This window comes from Taeniopygia guttata, chromosome 9, assembly GCF_048771995.1.
Source record: "Taeniopygia guttata chromosome 9, bTaeGut7.mat, whole genome shotgun sequence".
In the NCBI taxonomy this organism is placed as follows: domain Eukaryota; kingdom Metazoa; phylum Chordata; class Aves; order Passeriformes; family Estrildidae; genus Taeniopygia; species Taeniopygia guttata.
In genome coordinates, this window is record NC_133034.1 from 6,937,050 (window position 1) to 6,957,301 (window position 20,252).

General features: G+C 58.9%; 41 non-coding genes across 41 annotated transcripts; all 41 read right to left on the reverse strand.

The window, feature by feature from the left end:
* Window positions 1–289: 289 nt before the first annotated feature.
* LOC115496470 (5S ribosomal RNA) lies at window positions 290–408 on the reverse strand. The gene has a single exon (XR_003961973.1). It is a non-coding gene; the product is annotated as a 5S ribosomal RNA (ribosomal RNA).
* A 253-nt stretch (window positions 409–661) lies between these two features.
* On the reverse strand, window positions 662–780 carry LOC115496525 (5S ribosomal RNA). The gene has a single exon (XR_003962027.4). It is a non-coding gene; the product is annotated as a 5S ribosomal RNA (ribosomal RNA).
* A 253-nt stretch (window positions 781–1,033) lies between these two features.
* Window positions 1,034–1,152, reverse strand: LOC115496495 (5S ribosomal RNA). The gene has a single exon (XR_003961997.3). It is a non-coding gene; the product is annotated as a 5S ribosomal RNA (ribosomal RNA).
* A 253-nt stretch (window positions 1,153–1,405) lies between these two features.
* LOC115496506 (5S ribosomal RNA) lies at window positions 1,406–1,524 on the reverse strand. Its single transcript, XR_003962008.1, has one exon. It is a non-coding gene; the product is annotated as a 5S ribosomal RNA (ribosomal RNA).
* Window positions 1,525–1,777: 253 nt separating this feature from the next.
* Window positions 1,778–1,896, reverse strand: LOC115496517 (5S ribosomal RNA). Its single transcript, XR_003962019.1, has one exon. It is a non-coding gene; the product is annotated as a 5S ribosomal RNA (ribosomal RNA).
* Window positions 1,897–2,149: 253 nt separating this feature from the next.
* LOC121470492 (5S ribosomal RNA) lies at window positions 2,150–2,268 on the reverse strand. The gene has a single exon (XR_005981462.1). It is a non-coding gene; the product is annotated as a 5S ribosomal RNA (ribosomal RNA).
* A 253-nt stretch (window positions 2,269–2,521) lies between these two features.
* Window positions 2,522–2,640, reverse strand: LOC121470493 (5S ribosomal RNA). The gene has a single exon (XR_005981463.2). It is a non-coding gene; the product is annotated as a 5S ribosomal RNA (ribosomal RNA).
* A 253-nt stretch (window positions 2,641–2,893) lies between these two features.
* Window positions 2,894–3,012, reverse strand: LOC115496476 (5S ribosomal RNA). The gene has a single exon (XR_003961979.3). It is a non-coding gene; the product is annotated as a 5S ribosomal RNA (ribosomal RNA).
* Window positions 3,013–3,265: 253 nt separating this feature from the next.
* Window positions 3,266–3,384, reverse strand: LOC115496486 (5S ribosomal RNA). The gene has a single exon (XR_003961988.1). It is a non-coding gene; the product is annotated as a 5S ribosomal RNA (ribosomal RNA).
* A 253-nt stretch (window positions 3,385–3,637) lies between these two features.
* LOC115496487 (5S ribosomal RNA) lies at window positions 3,638–3,756 on the reverse strand. Its single transcript, XR_003961989.1, has one exon. It is a non-coding gene; the product is annotated as a 5S ribosomal RNA (ribosomal RNA).
* Window positions 3,757–4,009: 253 nt separating this feature from the next.
* On the reverse strand, window positions 4,010–4,128 carry LOC115496488 (5S ribosomal RNA). Its single transcript, XR_003961990.1, has one exon. It is a non-coding gene; the product is annotated as a 5S ribosomal RNA (ribosomal RNA).
* A 253-nt stretch (window positions 4,129–4,381) lies between these two features.
* LOC115496489 (5S ribosomal RNA) lies at window positions 4,382–4,500 on the reverse strand. The gene has a single exon (XR_003961991.1). It is a non-coding gene; the product is annotated as a 5S ribosomal RNA (ribosomal RNA).
* Window positions 4,501–4,753: 253 nt separating this feature from the next.
* On the reverse strand, window positions 4,754–4,872 carry LOC115496490 (5S ribosomal RNA). The gene has a single exon (XR_003961992.3). It is a non-coding gene; the product is annotated as a 5S ribosomal RNA (ribosomal RNA).
* Window positions 4,873–5,125: 253 nt separating this feature from the next.
* Window positions 5,126–5,244, reverse strand: LOC121470494 (5S ribosomal RNA). The gene has a single exon (XR_005981464.2). It is a non-coding gene; the product is annotated as a 5S ribosomal RNA (ribosomal RNA).
* Window positions 5,245–5,497: 253 nt separating this feature from the next.
* LOC115496491 (5S ribosomal RNA) lies at window positions 5,498–5,616 on the reverse strand. The gene has a single exon (XR_003961993.1). It is a non-coding gene; the product is annotated as a 5S ribosomal RNA (ribosomal RNA).
* A 253-nt stretch (window positions 5,617–5,869) lies between these two features.
* On the reverse strand, window positions 5,870–5,988 carry LOC115496492 (5S ribosomal RNA). The gene has a single exon (XR_003961994.2). It is a non-coding gene; the product is annotated as a 5S ribosomal RNA (ribosomal RNA).
* A 253-nt stretch (window positions 5,989–6,241) lies between these two features.
* Window positions 6,242–6,360, reverse strand: LOC115496471 (5S ribosomal RNA). The gene has a single exon (XR_003961974.2). It is a non-coding gene; the product is annotated as a 5S ribosomal RNA (ribosomal RNA).
* A 253-nt stretch (window positions 6,361–6,613) lies between these two features.
* LOC115496526 (5S ribosomal RNA) lies at window positions 6,614–6,732 on the reverse strand. The gene has a single exon (XR_003962028.3). It is a non-coding gene; the product is annotated as a 5S ribosomal RNA (ribosomal RNA).
* Window positions 6,733–6,985: 253 nt separating this feature from the next.
* LOC121470476 (5S ribosomal RNA) lies at window positions 6,986–7,104 on the reverse strand. The gene has a single exon (XR_005981446.1). It is a non-coding gene; the product is annotated as a 5S ribosomal RNA (ribosomal RNA).
* A 253-nt stretch (window positions 7,105–7,357) lies between these two features.
* LOC121470477 (5S ribosomal RNA) lies at window positions 7,358–7,476 on the reverse strand. The gene has a single exon (XR_005981447.1). It is a non-coding gene; the product is annotated as a 5S ribosomal RNA (ribosomal RNA).
* A 253-nt stretch (window positions 7,477–7,729) lies between these two features.
* Window positions 7,730–7,848, reverse strand: LOC121470496 (5S ribosomal RNA). The gene has a single exon (XR_005981466.2). It is a non-coding gene; the product is annotated as a 5S ribosomal RNA (ribosomal RNA).
* A 253-nt stretch (window positions 7,849–8,101) lies between these two features.
* On the reverse strand, window positions 8,102–8,220 carry LOC121470478 (5S ribosomal RNA). Its single transcript, XR_005981448.1, has one exon. It is a non-coding gene; the product is annotated as a 5S ribosomal RNA (ribosomal RNA).
* Window positions 8,221–8,473: 253 nt separating this feature from the next.
* Window positions 8,474–8,592, reverse strand: LOC121470479 (5S ribosomal RNA). The gene has a single exon (XR_005981449.1). It is a non-coding gene; the product is annotated as a 5S ribosomal RNA (ribosomal RNA).
* Window positions 8,593–8,845: 253 nt separating this feature from the next.
* LOC121470480 (5S ribosomal RNA) lies at window positions 8,846–8,964 on the reverse strand. Its single transcript, XR_005981450.1, has one exon. It is a non-coding gene; the product is annotated as a 5S ribosomal RNA (ribosomal RNA).
* A 253-nt stretch (window positions 8,965–9,217) lies between these two features.
* Window positions 9,218–9,336, reverse strand: LOC115496527 (5S ribosomal RNA). Its single transcript, XR_003962029.4, has one exon. It is a non-coding gene; the product is annotated as a 5S ribosomal RNA (ribosomal RNA).
* A 253-nt stretch (window positions 9,337–9,589) lies between these two features.
* LOC121470481 (5S ribosomal RNA) lies at window positions 9,590–9,708 on the reverse strand. Its single transcript, XR_005981451.1, has one exon. It is a non-coding gene; the product is annotated as a 5S ribosomal RNA (ribosomal RNA).
* Window positions 9,709–9,961: 253 nt separating this feature from the next.
* LOC121470491 (5S ribosomal RNA) lies at window positions 9,962–10,080 on the reverse strand. The gene has a single exon (XR_005981461.2). It is a non-coding gene; the product is annotated as a 5S ribosomal RNA (ribosomal RNA).
* Window positions 10,081–10,333: 253 nt separating this feature from the next.
* On the reverse strand, window positions 10,334–10,452 carry LOC121470482 (5S ribosomal RNA). Its single transcript, XR_005981452.1, has one exon. It is a non-coding gene; the product is annotated as a 5S ribosomal RNA (ribosomal RNA).
* A 253-nt stretch (window positions 10,453–10,705) lies between these two features.
* Window positions 10,706–10,824, reverse strand: LOC121470483 (5S ribosomal RNA). The gene has a single exon (XR_005981453.1). It is a non-coding gene; the product is annotated as a 5S ribosomal RNA (ribosomal RNA).
* A 253-nt stretch (window positions 10,825–11,077) lies between these two features.
* LOC115496522 (5S ribosomal RNA) lies at window positions 11,078–11,196 on the reverse strand. Its single transcript, XR_003962024.2, has one exon. It is a non-coding gene; the product is annotated as a 5S ribosomal RNA (ribosomal RNA).
* A 253-nt stretch (window positions 11,197–11,449) lies between these two features.
* Window positions 11,450–11,568, reverse strand: LOC115496507 (5S ribosomal RNA). Its single transcript, XR_003962009.1, has one exon. It is a non-coding gene; the product is annotated as a 5S ribosomal RNA (ribosomal RNA).
* A 253-nt stretch (window positions 11,569–11,821) lies between these two features.
* Window positions 11,822–11,940, reverse strand: LOC115496493 (5S ribosomal RNA). The gene has a single exon (XR_003961995.1). It is a non-coding gene; the product is annotated as a 5S ribosomal RNA (ribosomal RNA).
* Window positions 11,941–12,193: 253 nt separating this feature from the next.
* LOC121470490 (5S ribosomal RNA) lies at window positions 12,194–12,312 on the reverse strand. Its single transcript, XR_005981460.2, has one exon. It is a non-coding gene; the product is annotated as a 5S ribosomal RNA (ribosomal RNA).
* Window positions 12,313–12,565: 253 nt separating this feature from the next.
* On the reverse strand, window positions 12,566–12,684 carry LOC115496494 (5S ribosomal RNA). The gene has a single exon (XR_003961996.1). It is a non-coding gene; the product is annotated as a 5S ribosomal RNA (ribosomal RNA).
* Window positions 12,685–12,937: 253 nt separating this feature from the next.
* On the reverse strand, window positions 12,938–13,056 carry LOC115496496 (5S ribosomal RNA). The gene has a single exon (XR_003961998.1). It is a non-coding gene; the product is annotated as a 5S ribosomal RNA (ribosomal RNA).
* Window positions 13,057–13,309: 253 nt separating this feature from the next.
* On the reverse strand, window positions 13,310–13,428 carry LOC121470488 (5S ribosomal RNA). Its single transcript, XR_005981458.1, has one exon. It is a non-coding gene; the product is annotated as a 5S ribosomal RNA (ribosomal RNA).
* A 253-nt stretch (window positions 13,429–13,681) lies between these two features.
* On the reverse strand, window positions 13,682–13,800 carry LOC115496497 (5S ribosomal RNA). Its single transcript, XR_003961999.1, has one exon. It is a non-coding gene; the product is annotated as a 5S ribosomal RNA (ribosomal RNA).
* A 253-nt stretch (window positions 13,801–14,053) lies between these two features.
* On the reverse strand, window positions 14,054–14,172 carry LOC115496523 (5S ribosomal RNA). The gene has a single exon (XR_003962025.2). It is a non-coding gene; the product is annotated as a 5S ribosomal RNA (ribosomal RNA).
* Window positions 14,173–14,425: 253 nt separating this feature from the next.
* On the reverse strand, window positions 14,426–14,544 carry LOC115496498 (5S ribosomal RNA). Its single transcript, XR_003962000.1, has one exon. It is a non-coding gene; the product is annotated as a 5S ribosomal RNA (ribosomal RNA).
* A 253-nt stretch (window positions 14,545–14,797) lies between these two features.
* Window positions 14,798–14,916, reverse strand: LOC121470495 (5S ribosomal RNA). The gene has a single exon (XR_005981465.2). It is a non-coding gene; the product is annotated as a 5S ribosomal RNA (ribosomal RNA).
* A 253-nt stretch (window positions 14,917–15,169) lies between these two features.
* Window positions 15,170–15,288, reverse strand: LOC115496499 (5S ribosomal RNA). Its single transcript, XR_003962001.3, has one exon. It is a non-coding gene; the product is annotated as a 5S ribosomal RNA (ribosomal RNA).
* Between the last annotated feature and the right edge of the window lie 4,964 nt (window positions 15,289–20,252).

A 20,252-nucleotide genomic window follows, 5' to 3' on the forward strand; every position in this document is an offset into this window, starting at 1 on the left:
TTATCATAAACGGACTAAAACAACCAAAGATTAATAAAAAAATCCAAAATGAAAAGTGAAGAAGGAAGAAAAATGTAGGACAAATCAAAAAAGAAATGGACATGCTTACAGCACCCAGTATTCCCGGGTGGTCACATGCCCACAACGGAATCTGGAGAGAGACTGAGCCCACAACACAGGCACAAGGCAAAAAAGGCACACAAGGCACACCTGCCCCTTCCCTCCTGCCCCTTGCCATACCTTCCCGAGCAAAAGCACGCCCCGCCAGCCCACCACGCAGCAAAAGAAAAGCCTACAGCACCCGGTATTCCCAGGCGGTCTCCCATCCAAGTACTAACCGGGCCCGACCCTGCTTAGCTTCCGAGATCAGACGAGATCGGGCGCTCTCAGGGTGGTATGGCCGTAGGCACCTGACAGCCCCTCAGCAGCGCTCTCGACCACAAGACATCAGCCTCGATGTCAACCCCACGATGTCACAAAGGCTCCACACGGCCCTCAGGACAGCCCATGCCCACAACGGAATCTGGAGAGAGACTGAGCCCACAACACAGGCACAAGGCAAAAAAGGCACACAAGGCACACCTGCCCCTTCCCTCCTGCCCTTTGCCATACCTTCCCGAGCAAAAGCACGCCCCGCCAGCCCACCACGCAGCAAAAGAAAAGCCTACAGCACCCGGTATTCCCAGGCGGTCTCCCATCCAAGTACTAACCGGGCCCGACCCTGCTTAGCTTCCGAGATCAGACGAGATCGGGCGCTCTCAGGGTGGTATGGCCGTAGGCACCTGACAGCCCCTCAGCAGCGCTCTCGACCACAAGAGATCTCCCTGTCGGCACCCCCCACTACCTCATGGGGGCTCCACACGGCCGTCAGGACAGCCCATGCCCAAAATGGGATCAGAGGACGGACTGAGCACACAACACAGGCACAAGGCAAAAAAGGCACACAAGGCACACCAGCCCCTTCCCTCCTGCCCCTCGCCATGCCTGCCCGAGCAAAAGCACGCCCCGCATGCCCACCACGCAGCAAAAGAAAAGCCTACAGCACCCGGTATTCCCAGGCGGTCTCCCATCCAAGTACTAACCGGGCCCGACCCTGCTTAGCTTCCGAGATCAGACGAGATCGGGCGCTCTCAGGGTGGTATGGCCGTAGGCACCTGACAGCCCCTCAGCAGCGCTCTCGACCACAAGACATCAGCCTCGATGTCAACCCCACGATGTCACAAAGGCTCCACACGGCCCTCAGGACAGCCCATGCCCACAACGGAAGCTGGGGAGAGACTGAGCCCACAACACAGGCACAAGGCAAAAAAGGCACACAAGGCACACCTGCCCCTTCCCTCCTGCCCCTTGCCATACCTTCCCGAGCAAAAGCACGCCCCGCCAGCCCACCACGCAGCAAAAGAAAAGCCTACAGCACCCGGTATTCCCAGGCGGTCTCCCATCCAAGTACTAACCGGGCCCGACCCTGCTTAGCTTCCGAGATCAGACGAGATCGGGCGCTCTCAGGGTGGTATGGCCGTAGGCACCTGACAGCCCCTCAGCAGCGCTCTCGACCACAAGACATCAGCCTCGATGTCAACCCCACGATGTCACAAAGGCTCCACACGGCCCTCAGGACAGCCCATGCCCACAACGGAATCTGGAGAGAGACTGAGCCCACAACACAGGCACAAGGCAAAAAAGGCACACAAGGCACACCTGCCCCTTCCCTCCTGCCCCTTGCCATACCTTCCCGAGCAAAAGCACGCCCCGCCAGCCCACCACGCAGCAAAAGAAAAGCCTACAGCACCCGGTATTCCCAGGCGGTCTCCCATCCAAGTACTAACCGGGCCCGACCCTGCTTAGCTTCCGAGATCAGACGAGATCGGGCGCTCTCAGGGTGGTATGGCCGTAGGCACCTGACAGCCCCTCAGCAGCGCTCTCGACCACAAGAGATCTCCCTGTCGGCACCCCCCACTACCTCATGGGGGCTCCACACGGCCGTCAGGACAGCCCATGCCCAAAATGGGATCAGAGGACGGACTGAGCACACAACACAGGCACAAGGCAAAAAAGGCACACAAGGCACACCAGCCCCTTCCCTCCTGCCCCTCGCCATGCCTGCCCGAGCAAAAGCACGCCCCGCATGCCCACCACGCAGCAAAAGAAAAGCCTACAGCACCCGGTATTCCCAGGCGGTCTCCCATCCAAGTACTAACCGGGCCCGACCCTGCTTAGCTTCCGAGATCAGACGAGATCGGGCGCTCTCAGGGTGGTATGGCCGTAGGCACCTGACAGCCCCTCAGCAGCGCTCTCGACCACAAGACATCAGCCTCGATGTCAACCCCACGATGTCACAAAGGCTCCACACGGCCCTCAGGACAGCCCATGCCCACAACGGAAGCTGGGGAGAGACTGAGCCCACAACACAGGCACAAGGCAAAAAAGGCACACAAGGCACACCTGCCCCTTCCCTCCTGCCCCTTGCCATACCTTCCCGAGCAAAAGCACGCCCCGCCTGCCCACCACGCAGCAAAAGAAAAGCCTACAGCACCCGGTATTCCCAGGCGGTCTCCCATCCAAGTACTAACCGGGCCCGACCCTGCTTAGCTTCCGAGATCAGACGAGATCGGGCGCTCTCAGGGTGGTATGGCCGTAGGCACCTGACAGCCCCTCAGCAGCGCTCTCGACCACAAGAGATCTCCCTGTCGGCACCCCCCACTACCTCATGGGGGCTCCACACGCCCGTCAGGACAGCCCATGCCCAAAATGGGATCAGAGGACGGACTGAGCACACAACACAGGCACAAGGCAAAAAAGGCACACAAGGCACACCTGCCCCTTCCCTCCTGCCCCTTGCCATACCTTCCCGAGCAAAAGCACGCCCCGCCAGCCCACCACGCAGCAAAAGAAAAGCCTACAGCACCCGGTATTCCCAGGCGGTCTCCCATCCAAGTACTAACCGGGCCCGACCCTGCTTAGCTTCCGAGATCAGACGAGATCGGGCGCTCTCAGGGTGGTATGGCCGTAGGCACCTGACAGCCCCTCAGCAGCGCTCTCGACCACAAGAGATCTCCCTGTCGGCACCCCCCACTACCTCATGGGGGCTCCACACGCCCGTCAGGACAGCCCATGCCCACAACGGAAGCTGGGGAGAGACTGAGCCCACAACACAGGCACAAGGCAAAAAAGGCACACAAGGCACACCTGCCCCTTCCCTCCTGCCCCTTGCCATACCTTCCCGAGCAAAAGCACGCCCCGCCAGCCCACCACGCAGCAAAAGAAAAGCCTACAGCACCCGGTATTCCCAGGCGGTCTCCCATCCAAGTACTAACCGGGCCCGACCCTGCTTAGCTTCCGAGATCAGACGAGATCGGGCGCTCTCAGGGTGGTATGGCCGTAGGCACCTGACAGCCCCTCAGCAGCGCTCTCGACCACAAGAGATCTCCCTGTCGGCACCCCCCACTACCTCATGGGGGTTCCACACGCCTGTCAGGACAGCCCATGCCCAAAATGGGATCAGAGGACGGACTGAGCACACAACACAGGCACAAGGCAAAAAAGGCACACAAGGCACACCTGCCCCTTCCCTCCTGCCCCTCGCCATGCCTGCCCGAGCAAAAGCACGCCCCGCCTGCCCACCACGCAGCAAAAGAAAAGCCTACAGCACCCGGTATTCCCAGGCGGTCTCCCATCCAAGTACTAACCGGGCCCGACCCTGCTTAGCTTCCGAGATCAGACGAGATCGGGCGCTCTCAGGGTGGTATGGCCGTAGGCACCTGACAGCCCCTCAGCAGCGCTCTCGACCACAAGACATCAGCCTCGATGTCAACCCCACGATGTCACAAAGGCTCCACACGGCCCTCAGGACAGCCCATGCCCACAACGGAATCTGGAGAGAGACTGAGCCCACAACACAGGCACAAGGCAAAAAAGGCACACAAGGCACACCTGCCCCTTCCCTCCTGCCCCTTGCCATACCTTCCCGAGCAAAAGCACGCCCCGCCAGCCCACCACGCAGCAAAAGAAAAGCCTACAGCACCCGGTATTCCCAGGCGGTCTCCCATCCAAGTACTAACCGGGCCCGACCCTGCTTAGCTTCCGAGATCAGACGAGATCGGGCGCTCTCAGGGTGGTATGGCCGTAGGCACCTGACAGCCCCTCAGCAGCGCTCTCGACCACAAGAGATCTCCCTGTCGGCACCCCCCACTACCTCATGGGGGCTCCACACGCCCGTCAGGACAGCCCATGCCCAAAATGGGATCAGAGGACGGACTGAGCACACAACACAGGCACAAGGCAAAAAAGGCACACAAGGCACACCTGCCCCTTCCCTCCTGCCCCTCGCCATGCCTGCCCGAGCAAAAGCACGCCCCGCCTGCCCACCACGCAGCAAAAGAAAAGCCTACAGCACCCGGTATTCCCAGGCGGTCTCCCATCCAAGTACTAACCGGGCCCGACCCTGCTTAGCTTCCGAGATCAGACGAGATCGGGCGCTCTCAGGGTGGTATGGCCGTAGGCACCTGACAGCCCCTCAGCAGCGCTCTCGACCACAAGACATCAGCCTCGATGTCAACCCCACGATGTCACAAAGGCTCCACACGGCCCTCAGGACAGCCCATGCCCACAACGGAATCTGGAGAGAGACTGAGCCCACAACACAGGCACAAGGCAAAAAAGGCACACAAGGCACACCTGCCCCTTCCCTCCTGCCCCTTGCCATACCTTCCCGAGCAAAAGCACGCCCCGCCAGCCCACCACGCAGCAAAAGAAAAGCCTACAGCACCCGGTATTCCCAGGCGGTCTCCCATCCAAGTACTAACCGGGCCCGACCCTGCTTAGCTTCCGAGATCAGACGAGATCGGGCGCTCTCAGGGTGGTATGGCCGTAGGCACCTGACAGCCCCTCAGCAGCGCTCTCGACCACAAGACATCAGCCTCGATGTCAACCCCACGATGTCACAAAGGCTCCACACGGCCCTCAGGACAGCCCATGCCCACAACGGAATCTGGAGAGAGACTGAGCCCACAACACAGGCACAAGGCAAAAAAGGCACACAAGGCACACCTGCCCCTTCCCTCCTGCCCCTTGCCATACCTTCCCGAGCAAAAGCACGCCCCGCCAGCCCACCACGCAGCAAAAGAAAAGCCTACAGCACCCGGTATTCCCAGGCGGTCTCCCATCCAAGTACTAACCGGGCCCGACCCTGCTTAGCTTCCGAGATCAGACGAGATCGGGCGCTCTCAGGGTGGTATGGCCGTAGGCACCTGACAGCCCCTCAGCAGCGCTCTCGACCACAAGAGATCTCCCTGTCGGCACCCCCCACTACCTCATGGGGGCTCCACACGCCCGTCAGGACAGCCCATGCCCAAAATGGGATCAGAGGACGGACTGAGCACACAACACAGGCACAAGGCAAAAAAGGCACACAAGGCACACCTGCCCCTTCCCTCCTGCCCCTTGCCATACCTTCCCGAGCAAAAGCACGCCCCGCCAGCCCACCACGCAGCAAAAGAAAAGCCTACAGCACCCGGTATTCCCAGGCGGTCTCCCATCCAAGTACTAACCGGGCCCGACCCTGCTTAGCTTCCGAGATCAGACGAGATCGGGCGCTCTCAGGGTGGTATGGCCGTAGGCACCTGACAGCCCCTCAGCAGCGCTCTCGACCACAAGAGATCTCCCTGTCGGCACCCCCCACTACCTCATGGGGGCTCCACACGCCCGTCAGGACAGCCCATGCCCAAAATGGGATCAGAGGACGGACTGAGCACACAACACAGGCACAAGGCAAAAAAGGCACACAAGGCACACCTGCCCCTTCCCTCCTGCCCCTCGCCATGCCTGCCCGAGCAAAAGCACGCCCCGCCAACCCACCACGCAGCAAAAGAAAAGCCTACAGCACCCGGTATTCCCAGGCGGTCTCCCATTCAAGTACTAACCGGGCCCGACCCTGCTTAGCTTCCGAGATCAGACGAGATCGGGCGCTCTCAGGGTGGTATGGCCGTAGGCACCTGACAGCCCCTCAGCAGCGCTCTCGACCACAAGACATCAGCCTCGATGTCAACCCCACGATGTCACAAAGGCTCCACACGGCCCTCAGGACAGCCCATGCCCACAACGGAATCTGGGGAGAGACTAAGCCCACAACACAGGCACAAGGCAAAAAAGGCACACAAGGCACACCTGCCCCTTCCCTCCTGCCCCTTGCCATACCTTCCCGAGCAAAAGCACGCCCCGCCAGCCCACCACGCAGCAAAAGAAAAGCCTACAGCACCCGGTATTCCCAGGCGGTCTCCCATCCAAGTACTAACCGGGCCCGACCCTGCTTAGCTTCCGAGATCAGACGAGATCGGGCGCTCTCAGGGTGGTATGGCCGTAGGCACCTGACAGCCCCTCAGCAGCGCTCTCGACCACAAGACATCAGCCTCGATGTCAACCCCACGATGTCACAAAGGCTCCACACGGCCCTCAGGACAGCCCATGCCCACAACGGAATCTGGAGAGAGACTGAGCCCACAACACAGGCACAAGGCAAAAAAGGCACACAAGGCACACCTGCCCCTTCCCTCCTGCCCCTTGCCATGCCTTCCCGAGCAAAAGCACGCCCCGCCAGCCCACCACGCAGCAAAAGAAAAGCCTACAGCACCCGGTATTCCCAGGCGGTCTCCCATCCAAGTACTAACCGGGCCCGACCCTGCTTAGCTTCCGAGATCAGACGAGATCGGGCGCTCTCAGGGTGGTATGGCCGTAGGCACCTGACAGCCCCTCAGCAGCGCTCTCGACCACAAGAGATCTCCCTGTCGGCACCCCCCACTACCTCATGGGGGCTCCACACGGCCGTCAGGACAGCCCATGCCCAAAATGGGATCAGAGGACGGACTGAGCACACAACACAGGCACAAGGCAAAAAAGGCACACAAGGCACACCAGCCCCTTCCCTCCTGCCCCTCGCCATGCCTGCCCGAGCAAAAGCACGCCCCGCATGCCCACCACGCAGCAAAAGAAAAGCCTACAGCACCCGGTATTCCCAGGCGGTCTCCCATCCAAGTACTAACCGGGCCCGACCCTGCTTAGCTTCCGAGATCAGACGAGATCGGGCGCTCTCAGGGTGGTATGGCCGTAGGCACCTGACAGCCCCTCAGCAGCGCTCTCGACCACAAGAGATCTCCCTGTCGGCACCCCCCACTACCTCATGGGGGCTCCACACGGCCGTCAGGACAGCCCATGCCCAAAATGGGATCAGAGGACGGACTGAGCACACAACACAGGCACAAGGCAAAAAAGGCACACAAGGCACACCTGCCCCTTCCCTCCTGCCCCTTGCCATACCTTCCCGAGCAAAAGCACGCCCCGCCAGCCCACCACGCAGCAAAAGAAAAGCCTACAGCACCCGGTATTCCCAGGCGGTCTCCCATCCAAGTACTAACCGGGCCCGACCCTGCTTAGCTTCCGAGATCAGACGAGATCGGGCGCTCTCAGGGTGGTATGGCCGTAGGCACCTGACAGCCCCTCAGCAGCGCTCTCGACCACAAGACATCAGCCTCGATGTCAACCCCACGATGTCACAAAGGCTCCACACGGCCCTCAGGACAGCCCATGCCCACAACGGAAGCTGGGGAGAGACTGAGCCCACAACACAGGCACAAGGCAAAAAAGGCACACAAGGCACACCTGCCCCTTCCCTCCTGCCCCTTGCCATACCTTCCCGAGCAAAAGCACGCCCCGCCAGCCCACCACGCAGCAAAAGAAAAGCCTACAGCACCCGGTATTCCCAGGCGGTCTCCCATCCAAGTACTAACCGGGCCCGACCCTGCTTAGCTTCCGAGATCAGACGAGATCGGGCGCTCTCAGGGTGGTATGGCCGTAGGCACCTGACAGCCCCTCAGCAGCGCTCTCGACCACAAGACATCAGCCTCGATGTCAACCCCACGATGTCACAAAGGCTCCACACGGCCCTCAGGACAGCCCATGCCCACAACGGAATCTGGAGAGAGACTGAGCCCACAACACAGGCACAAGGCAAAAAAGGCACACAAGGCACACCTGCCCCTTCCCTCCTGCCCCTTGCCATACCTTCCCGAGCAAAAGCACGCCCCGCCAACCCACCACGCAGCAAAAGAAAAGCCTACAGCACCCGGTATTCCCAGGCGGTCTCCCATCCAAGTACTAACCGGGCCCGACCCTGCTTAGCTTCCGAGATCAGACGAGATCGGGCGCTCTCAGGGTGGTATGGCCGTAGGCACCTGACAGCCCCTCAGCAGCGCTCTCGACCACAAGACATCAGCCTCGATGTCAACCCCACGATGTCACAAAGGCTCCACACGGCCCTCAGGACAGCCCATGCCCACAACGGAATCTGGAGAGAGACTGAGCCCACAACACAGGCACAAGGCAAAAAAGGCACACAAGGCACACCTGCCCCTTCCCTCCTGCCCCTTGCCATACCTTCCCGAGCAAAAGCACGCCCCGCCAGCCCACCACGCAGCAAAAGAAAAGCCTACAGCACCCGGTATTCCCAGGCGGTCTCCCATCCAAGTACTAACCGGGCCCGACCCTGCTTAGCTTCCGAGATCAGACGAGATCGGGCGCTCTCAGGGTGGTATGGCCGTAGGCACCTGACAGCCCCTCAGCAGCGCTCTCGACCACAAGACATCAGCCTCGATGTCAACCCCACGATGTCACAAAGGCTCCACACGGCCCTCAGGACAGCCCATGCCCACAATGGAATCTGGAGAGAGACTGAGCACACAACACAGGCACAAGGCAAAAAAGGCACACAAGGCACACCTGCCCCTTCCCTCCTGCCCCTCGCCATGCCTGCCCGAGCAAAAGCACGCCCCGCCTGCCCACCACGCAGCAAAAGAAAAGCCTACAGCACCCGGTATTCCCAGGCGGTCTCCCATCCAAGTACTAACCGGGCCCGACCCTGCTTAGCTTCCGAGATCAGACGAGATCGGGCGCTCTCAGGGTGGTATGGCCGTAGGCCCCTGACAGCCCCTCAGCAGCGCTCTCGACCACAAGAGATCTCCCTGTCGGCACCCCCCACTACCTCATGGGGGCTCCACACGCCCGTCAGGACAGCCCATGCCCAAAATGGGATCAGAGGACGGACTGAGCACACAACACAGGCACAAGGCAAAAAAGGCACACAAGGCACACCTGCCCCTTCCCTCCTGCCCCTCGCCATGCCTGCCCGAGCAAAAGCACGCCCCGCCTGCCCACCACGCAGCAAAAGAAAAGCCTACAGCACCCGGTATTCCCAGGCGGTCTCCCATCCAAGTACTAACCGGGCCCGACCCTGCTTAGCTTCCGAGATCAGACGAGATCGGGCGCTCTCAGGGTGGTATGGCCGTAGGCACCTGACAGCCCCTCAGCAGCGCTCTCGACCACAAGAGATCTCCCTGTCGGCACCCCCCACTACCTCATGGGGGCTCCACACGGCCGTCAGGACAGCCCATGCCCAAAATGGGATCAGAGGACGGACTGAGCACACAACACAGGCACAAGGCAAAAAAGGCACACAAGGCACACCTGCCCCTTCCCTCCTGCCCCTTGCCATACCTTCCCGAGCAAAAGCACGCCCCGCCAGCCCACCACGCAGCAAAAGAAAAGCCTACAGCACCCGGTATTCCCAGGCGGTCTCCCATCCAAGTACTAACCGGGCCCGACCCTGCTTAGCTTCCGAGATCAGACGAGATCGGGCGCTCTCAGGGTGGTATGGCCGTAGGCACCTGACAGCCCCTCAGCAGCGCTCTCGACCACAAGACATCAGCCTCGATGTCAACCCCACGATGTCACAAAGGCTCCACACGGCCCTCAGGACAGCCCATGCCCACAACGGAAGCTGGGGAGAGACTGAGCCCACAACACAGGCACAAGGCAAAAAAGGCACACAAGGCACACCTGCCCCTTCCCTCCTGCCCCTTGCCATACCTTCCCGAGCAAAAGCACGCCCCGCCAGCCCACCACGCAGCAAAAGAAAAGCCTACAGCACCCGGTATTCCCAGGCGGTCTCCCATCCAAGTACTAACCGGGCCCGACCCTGCTTAGCTTCCGAGATCAGACGAGATCGGGCGCTCTCAGGGTGGTATGGCCGTAGGCACCTGACAGCCCCTCAGCAGCGCTCTCGACCACAAGACATCAGCCTCGATGTCAACCCCACGATGTCACAAAGGCTCCACACGGCCCTCAGGACAGCCCATGCCCACAACGGAATCTGGAGAGAGACTGAGCCCACAACACAGGCACAAGGCAAAAAAGGCACACAAGGCACACCTGCCCCTTCCCTCCTGCCCCTTGCCATACCTTCCCGAGCAAAAGCACGCCCCGCCAGCCCACCACGCAGCAAAAGAAAAGCCTACAGCACCCGGTATTCCCAGGCGGTCTCCCATCCAAGTACTAACCGGGCCCGACCCTGCTTAGCTTCCGAGATCAGACGAGATCGGGCGCTCTCAGGGTGGTATGGCCGTAGGCACCTGACAGCCCCTCAGCAGCGCTCTCGACCACAAGAGATCTCCCTGTCGGCACCCCCCACTACCTCATGGGGGCTCCACACGGCCGTCAGGACAGCCCATGCCCAAAATGGGATCAGAGGACGGACTGAGCACACAACACAGGCACAAGGCAAAAAAGGCACACAAGGCACACCTGCCCCTTCCCTCCTGCCCCTCGCCATGCCTGCCCGAGCAAAAGCACGCCCCGCCTGCCCACCACGCAGCAAAAGAAAAGCCTACAGCACCCGGTATTCCCAGGCGGTCTCCCATCCAAGTACTAACCGGGCCCGACCCTGCTTAGCTTCCGAGATCAGACGAGATCGGGCGCTCTCAGGGTGGTATGGCCGTAGGCACCTGACAGCCCCTCAGCAGCGCTCTCGACCACAAGACATCAGCCTCGATGTCAACCCCACGATGTCACAAAGGCTCCACACGGCCCTCAGGACAGCCCATGCCCACAACGGAATCTGGGGAGAGACTAAGCCCACAACACAGGCACAAGGCAAAAAAGGCACACAAGGCACACCTGCCCCTTCCCTCCTGCCCCTTGCCATACCTTCCCGAGCAAAAGCACGCCCCGCCAGCCCACCACGCAGCAAAAGAAAAGCCTACAGCACCCGGTATTCCCAGGCGGTCTCCCATCCAAGTACTAACCGGGCCCGACCCTGCTTAGCTTCCGAGATCAGACGAGATCGGGCGCTCTCAGGGTGGTATGGCCGTAGGCACCTGACAGCCCCTCAGCAGCGCTCTCGACCACAAGACATCAGCCTCGATGTCAACCCCACGATGTCACAAAGGCTCCACACGGCCCTCAGGACAGCCCATGCCCACAATGGAATCTGGAGAGAGACTGAGCACACAACACAGGCACAAGGCAAAAAAGGCACACAAGGCACACCTGCCCCTTCCCTCCTGCCCCTCGCCATGCCTGCCCGAGCAAAAGCACGCCCCGCCTGCCCACCACGCAGCAAAAGAAAAGCCTACAGCACCCGGTATTCCCAGGCGGTCTCCCATCCAAGTACTAACCGGGCCCGACCCTGCTTAGCTTCCGAGATCAGACGAGATCGGGCGCTCTCAGGGTGGTATGGCCGTAGGCCCCTGACAGCCCCTCAGCAGCGCTCTCGACCACAAGAGATCTCCCTGTCGGCACCCCCCACTACCTCATGGGGGCTCCACACGCCCGTCAGGACAGCCCATGCCCAAAATGGGATCAGAGGACGGACTGAGCACACAACACAGGCACAAGGCAAAAAAGGCACACAAGGCACACCTGCCCCTTCCCTCCTGCCCCTCGCCATGCCTGCCCGAGCAAAAGCACGCCCCGCCTGCCCACCACGCAGCAAAAGAAAAGCCTACAGCACCCGGTATTCCCAGGCGGTCTCCCATCCAAGTACTAACCGGGCCCGACCCTGCTTAGCTTCCGAGATCAGACGAGATCGGGCGCTCTCAGGGTGGTATGGCCGTAGGCACCTGACAGCCCCTCAGCAGCGCTCTCGACCACAAGAGATCTCCCTGTCGGCACCCCCCACTACCTCATGGGGGCTCCACACGGCCGTCAGGACAGCCCATGCCCAAAATGGGATCAGAGGACGGACTGAGCACACAACACAGGCACAAGGCAAAAAAGGCACACAAGGCACACCTGCCCCTTCCCTCCTGCCCCTTGCCATACCTTCCCGAGCAAAAGCACGCCCCGCCAGCCCACCACGCAGCAAAAGAAAAGCCTACAGCACCCGGTATTCCCAGGCGGTCTCCCATCCAAGTACTAACCGGGCCCGACCCTGCTTAGCTTCCGAGATCAGACGAGATCGGGCGCTCTCAGGGTGGTATGGCCGTAGGCACCTGACAGCCCCTCAGCAGCGCTCTCGACCACAAGACATCAGCCTCGATGTCAACCCCACGATGTCACAAAGGCTCCACACGGCCCTCAGGACAGCCCATGCCCACAACGGAAGCTGGGGAGAGACTGAGCCCACAACACAGGCACAAGGCAAAAAAGGCACACAAGGCACACCTGCCCCTTCCCTCCTGCCCCTTGCCATACCTTCCCGAGCAAAAGCACGCCCCGCCAGCCCACCACGCAGCAAAAGAAAAGCCTACAGCACCCGGTATTCCCAGGCGGTCTCCCATCCAAGTACTAACCGGGCCCGACCCTGCTTAGCTTCCGAGATCAGACGAGATCGGGCGCTCTCAGGGTGGTATGGCCGTAGGCACCTGACAGCCCCTCAGCAGCGCTCTCGACCACAAGACATCAGCCTCGATGTCAACCCCACGATGTCACAAAGGCTCCACACGGCCCTCAGGACAGCCCATGCCCACAACGGAATCTGGAGAGAGACTGAGCCCACAACACAGGCACAAGGCAAAAAAGGCACACAAGGCACACCTGCCCCTTCCCTCCTGCCCCTTGCCATACCTTCCCGAGCAAAAGCACGCCCCGCCAGCCCACCACGCAGCAAAAGAAAAGCCTACAGCACCCGGTATTCCCAGGCGGTCTCCCATCCAAGTACTAACCGGGCCCGACCCTGCTTAGCTTCCGAGATCAGACGAGATCGGGCGCTCTCAGGGTGGTATGGCCGTAGGCACCTGACAGCCCCTCAGCAGCGCTCTCGACCACAAGAGATCTCCCTGTCGGCACCCCCCACTACCTCATGGGGGCTCCACACGGCCGTCAGGACAGCCCATGCCCAAAATGGGATCAGAGGACGGACTGAGCACACAACACAGGCACAAGGCAAAAAAGGCACACAAGGCACACCTGCCCCTTCCCTCCTGCCCCTTGCCATACCTTCCCGAGCAAAAGCACGCCCCGCCAGCCCACCACGCAGCAAAAGAAAAGCCTACAGCACCCGGTATTCCCAGGCGGTCTCCCATCCAAGTACTAACCGGGCCCGACCCTGCTTAGCTTCCGAGATCAGACGAGATCGGGCGCTCTCAGGGTGGTATGGCCGTAGGCACCTGACAGCCCCTCAGCAGCGCTCTCGACCACAAGACATCAGCCTCGATGTCAACCCCACGATGTCACAAAGGCTCCACACGGCCCTCAGGACAGCCCATGCCCACAATGGAATCTGGAGAGAGACTGAGCACACAACACAGGCACAAGGCAAAAAAGGCACACAAGGCACACCTGCCCCTTCCCTCCTGCCCCTCGCCATGCCTGCCCGAGCAAAAGCACGCCCCGCCTGCCCACCACGCAGCAAAAGAAAAGCCTACAGCACCCGGTATTCCCAGGCGGTCTCCCATCCAAGTACTAACCGGGCCCGACCCTGCTTAGCTTCCGAGATCAGACGAGATCGGGCGCTCTCAGGGTGGTATGGCCGTAGGCACCTGACAGCCCCTCAGCAGCGCTCTCGACCACAAGAGATCTCCCTGTCGGCACCCCCCACTACCTCATGGGGGCTCCACACGGCCGTCAGGACAGCCCATGCCCAAAATGGGATCAGAGGACGGACTGAGCACACAACACAGGCACAAGGCAAAAAAGGCACACAAGGCACACCTGCCCCTTCCCTCCTGCCCCTCGCCATGCCTGCCCGAGCAAAAGCACGCCCCGCCTGCCCACCACGCAGCAAAAGAAAAGCCTACAGCACCCGGTATTCCCAGGCGGTCTCCCATCCAAGTACTAACCGGGCCCGACCCTGCTTAGCTTCCGAGATCAGACGAGATCGGGCGCTCTCAGGGTGGTATGGCCGTAGGCACCTGACAGCCCCTCAGCAGCGCTCTCGACCACAAGACATCAGCCTCGATGTCAACCCCACGATGTCACAAAGGCTCCACACGGCCCTCAGGACAGCCCATGCCCACAACGGAATCTGGGGAGAGACTAAGCCCACAACACAGGCACAAGGCAAAAAAGGCACACAAGGCACACCTGCCCCTTCCCTCCTGCCCCTTGCCATACCTTCCCGAGCAAAAGCACGCCCCGCCAGCCCACCACGCAGCAAAAGAAAAGCCTACAGCACCCGGTATTCCCAGGCGGTCTCCCATCCAAGTACTAACCGGGCCCGACCCTGCTTAGCTTCCGAGATCAGACGAGATCGGGCGCTCTCAGGGTGGTATGGCCGTAGGCACCTGACAGCCCCTCAGCAGCGCTCTCGACCACAAGACATCAGCCTCGATGTCAACCCCACGATGTCACAAAGGCTCCACACGGCCCTCAGGACAGCCCATGCCCATAATGGAATCTGGAGAGAGACTGAGCACACAACACAGGCACAAGGCAAAAAAGGCACACAAGGCACACCTGCCCCTTCCCTCCTGCCCCTCGCCATGCCTGCCCGAGCAAAAGCACGCCCCGCCTGCCCACCACGCAGCAAAAGAAAAGCCTACAGCACCCGGTATTCCCAGGCGGTCTCCCATCCAAGTACTAACCGGGCCCGACCCTGCTTAGCTTCCGAGATCAGACGAGATCGGGCGCTCTCAGGGTGGTATGGCCGTAGGCACCTGACAGCCCCTCAGCAGCGCTCTCGACCACAAGAGATCTCCCTGTCGGCACCCCCCACTACCTCATGGGGGCTCCACACGCCCGTCAGGACAGCCCATGCCCAAAATGGGATCAGAGGACGGACTGAGCACACAACACAGGCACAAGGCAAAAAAGGCACACAAGGCACACCTGCCCCTTCCCTCCTGCCCCTCGCCATGCCTGCCCGAGCAAAAGCACGCCCCGCCTGCCCACCACGCAGCAAAAGAAAAGCCTACAGCACCCGGTATTCCCAGGCGGTCTCCCATCCAAGTACTAACCGGGCCCGACCCTGCTTAGCTTCCGAGATCAGACGAGATCGGGCGCTCTCAGGGTGGTATGGCCGTAGGCACCTGACAGCCCCGCAGCAGCGCTCTCGACCACAAGACATCAGCCTCGATGTCAACCCCACGATGTCACAAAGGCTCCACACGGCCCTCAGGACAGCCCATGCCCACAACGGAATCTGGAGAGAGACTGAGCCCACAACACAGGCACAAGGCAAAAAAGGCACACAAGGCACACCTGCCCCTTCCCTCCTGCCCCTCGCCATACCCGCCCGAGCAAAAGCACGCCCCGCCTGCCCCCTGCCCGGCACGCAGCAAAAGAAGCCTACAGCACCCGGTATTCCCAGGCGGTCTGCCATCTATGTACTAACCACGCCGATGCTGTTTATCTTCTGAGACTTCATTGCCTTTCATTAGTTGCTTCTGTAGTCATAGTCTTAGTAGTGCGGGCTGTTTTTCAATTTGCTTAGTTGCCGTTTCGAAGGTACTGAGGAATCTAATGTCGCTTTTTCGTGTCTGAGGACCGTTCGGTCCGTTCTCCGAGCAGCCCTGTGCGGAGCGCAGTCGGGCAGCTCAGTGTGCCTGGCACCGCCGGGCTGCCCTGGTTTGGCGGGAACCGGGTGCGTTTGGAATGGGCGAATGCCATTGGTGAACGTGATGCCAGCCGGTCGCCATTGGCCGATCCATTGCCGGCCGCGTGCTGCGATTGGCTGCGATTGGTGGCGCTTGACGTCCCCAGGTGAGAGTTCCCTCCCCTGCCCCCGAGTCCCTTCCCCAGCACTGCAGACTCTGCTTCGGTCCTGCAGTCCCTATCGTGCCCCTATAGGCCCTACCCTAGCCCTACGGACCCTATCCCGGCTCACAGTCCCTATTACACCCACAAGACCTTCCCCTGCCCAACTGTCTCTACCTTGGCCCACAGTCTTTATTCTGGACCACAATCCCTCCCCCCCCCGGCCCACAGACTGTACCCTAAACCACAGCCCATATTCTGGCCCCACAGTGCCAATTCCAACCCTACAATCACTATCCTAGCCCTACAGTTACTATCCCAACCCTACAGTGATTTCCCCTGCAGTCCTATAGTCACTATCCCAACATCACAGTGATTCCATCTCCAGTCCCACACTCCATCTCTGCATTTTCCCACTTCTTCCAGGTGAAGCTTCTCCTTCTTGTTGTGGAAGGATCTCCAGTTTCGTTCCAGATATGTGAGGTTTCAACTTCAACTCTAGAATCCATATTCCAAACCCAGCCTGAAAAAAATTATTTTTCCAGTTCTAGCTCCACAGTTGCTATCCCAGTCCTATAGTGATTTCAGCCCCATCCCTGAAGTTGCATTGTAGCCCAGCAATCCCTGTACCAGCCCTACAGTCCTTGTCCCACCCTGCAGTCATTTCAGCTCCATCCTTTTATTTCTCTGCCAGCTCCACTGCTTCATATTCAGTTCCTGCATCTTCCCACCACTTCCATATGAAGCTGCTCATGAATCAGGGCTGGATCTTCTTTTCACATCCATCTCTCTCATGCTTCAGTCCAGCTCTAGAATTGACATTCCAGCTCCAGCCTGTCACAGGTGGGAGTAGTAACTTCAGACAAAGTTTATTTAAGAAGCCCTCCCATTGTGTCACAAGGTGCAGAAAAGTATTCCCTTGCTTTCTAAAATCCTCAGAGAGAGGAGCCTGGGGCAGCTGGATCCAATCCCAGCCCCGGACTTTGCCAACAATTCAAGTTTTACAACTTTTTCCCACAGGTTTTAATGACAGTGAATCAGAGATATTTTTGAAGAATGAATTATTTATTATGATAAATTATTAGACAAAAATAATCAGAATTATTTACTACACACTATAAAAGATAAAATTATTATAATACAAGATAGGATAGTGCATTATATCAAAGCAATATTGAAGCAATTATATTAAAGCTAGCAAAAAGAAACCATTATTAGAGACTGATGTAACTCACCCATACCAATAACTGTGGACAAATCACTTTCTTCTAACCTTTAGGAGTATCCTTGGTGACTATCCCTAAAACCCAATGGAAGAATCTTCACATTCTCCAAGGAGGAATATATTACTAGAACCTACTACACGGAAAGTAGACTGCACTTTTATAGCATGAATGAGGTGACCACCAGTGATATGCCTACAGGTCAGTTTAGCAGTTTATCTGCCAAATCTTTTTCTTGTTATCAGCAGGCTGAGTTGAGGCTAATCTACCAGACTGAGATAGTGTGCCAAATTTTTAGCATGATTCAACACCAGAAACCAATGCACATGATGCCCCTCTCAGCTCACTGTTGGTAGCTTGCAAAATAGGGCATTGTTTGAATTGTTTGACCACTTTTCAGGGCTAAGCATCCTGTTATACAGCCCTACAGTCCCTATCCCAGCCCCAGCCCCAGCCCCACAGTGATTCTACTCCCAGACACATGGGATTTATCCAGCTCCAGAGTTTTCATTGCTTCACATCGGCTTGGGTCTGGATTTAGCCCCAGGGCCTTCAATATATCCTCTGGCCTCACAGCAACAGCCCTATAATTTTTATTTCAAAAACAGCATATATCTAGTAATAGGATAAAATAAAAATATGACAATGCAACAGTATAAATAAATCTTAATACAACTAGAATAATGTAAAACTAAGAGAATAAATAAGAAATTAGACTCAGTAGAAAATAAATGTGGATCTACACCCAAACTGATGTGAAGCAATGGAAATGAAGAGGCTGGAGGTGGATAAATCCCATGGGGAAGGGGATGGAGCTGAAGTTTGGGAGCTGCAGGAGATGCCAGGGCGGGTTCCAGCCCTCCCAGCAATGGCACCACCCACAAACTGGGAGTGGGGGTCTCAGGGCTGATCCTGAGGCTCAGAGCCAGCCCAGGGGCACCTTCTGGGGTGTGGAACCAGGGACCGAGCTGCTCTTTCCAGCACCTAATGCTGGCTGAGGGGCCTGTGCACAGGTGGGGTGCAGGGCAAGGTGTGTGCTGCAGGCCAGGGCTCATTTGCCCCCAAAGTCGGGGCCCCATTGGGATGAGCTTGGCAGCTCATAGAGATATGTAAGTGATAACAGCTACTGACTCATTGCCTTGTCAACAGCACAGGAACAAAGTGACAACCAGGAGCAGCTTTTAGCCAGAGGCAGTGGAAAGCTGAGCACCTGAAACTGAGGCAGCAGAGCTGGTGGTTACATAGAGAATGTGAAGCTTAGGGTGAAACTACTGTGGGGTTAGATAGGGGCTGTGGGGCTGGGATAGTCACTGTAAGGCTGGAGCTGGAATATGGGTTCTAGAGCTGAAGCTGAAGGATCAGAGAGCTGAAGCTGAAATTAAGATTCTGCCCTGATCCAGGAGCAGCTTCACACGGCAGCATCAGGTGGAGCAGAAACATCAGAGCTGGTGGAGCTTGTGGGGCTGGAGCTGGAATCACTGTAGGGCTGGGATAGGACTGTGTGTCTGTGATGGTAATTATGGGGTCAGGATAACAACGTTAGGGATGGAGCTGGAATCACTATAAGAAAGGGAAGGGAAGGGAAGGGAAGGGAAGGGAAGGGAAGGGAAGGGAAGGGAAGGGAAGGGAAGGGAAGGGAAGGGAAGGGAAGGGAAGGGAAGGGAAGGGAAGGGAAGGGAAGGGAAGGGAAGGGAAGGGCATGCAAATCCCTGCCTTACCTTGCTTACCTTTCATAGCCTCTCGTACCCCTCCTCCCTTGCGGCCGTCTCCCACCCATAGCCGGTAGCCGAGAGCTCTATTTCCACCAGATGGCAGCCTGGCTTTGCAGTTGCTGATTTCACCCTCAGCTACTCTTTTCCCTGGACACCCTGCAGGCACAGAAGCGTCATGTGTTGTTGGGCTCGTTGTTTTTCGGGGAAGCCGGTGACCCAGGTAGAGCTCCCCGCTCTCCTCCCCTTTCCTCTCTGGTGGAAGGAACGTCTCTCCATCACAGACGTGGTACCGCGTGAGGCCAATGCGGTGTGAGCATAGCACATGCCACCCCTACCACACAGCAGCCCGTTTTCAGGCAGTCCTGGTGTGATATACCTGCGGTGGCCTTCCTGTGTCACATGTTGTGGTGAACCTGCAGCCGTCTTGACCCTCCCGACCCTCGCTGGAACAGCCTAGAGCTGCCCAGGCAGTATGTAGGGGCAGGATGGCTGCACATGGCCTCATCAGTCATTTTCTGAGTAGGTTTGGTGGGAAAGAGCAGATCCAAGAGGGTCAGCTGCAGGTCACCACATCAGAGAACTGCTTACTACCTGCCCGGAGGTGTCAAACAGCCACATAACAGAGGCTGGGACCGGCTCCCCGTGACGCACAGGCTCGGCACGCGGGAGCCATAAGCAGGCGGCGTGTCCGAGCCGGTTCTTTTCTCTCCCCCTCCTTCCCGGTGGGTAAATCCCATCAGCCGCCACTCTAAACCACCCCACGCCAGCCCTAATACCGTCTCAGGTACGCCATCATGCTCACATCAGCCAGGCGATGGATTGACGGTCCTGGGAGAGACAGCCCTGCAAGAGCCGGGGGAACATTGGGCACTGTCCTGGGAATGGGGGCAGGGTGGTGGGAAGAGGCCGCCTGCTGCCCATGTTCTCTGGGGAAAGAGAGGGAATCCAGGCCTGAGCCGAGCTTTGTCCTGGGCTAATTTTAGACCAAGGAGGTAAGAGAAGGGAGGCGGATAGAGGGGCTTAAGGGGTCCCTCTGCCCTGGTGCGGGGCAAGCCGGATCTCCGTCGTCCCTTCAGGGCCTGCTGCTCTCCCCGAGCGCGGGGAGCTCCCGGTCGGGTTCCGAGCACGTCTCGCCCCACGGAAGGGAGCAGAGCAGGCAGCGTTGTGGGGTGTACGTGGCGTGTGCATCCCAGCGCCAGTGCAGGGCCCTGCTGTGGGGTGCAGGGGGCACCTGGGGAGGACCCTATCGGTTGAGGGATGTCGGAGAGTGACCATGGAGTGGGGGATTCCCTGCATGAGGATGTGGGGAGACAGCCTGAGTGGGTCATCTATATGTGGGGTTGGCTGCTGTGTGGGAGAA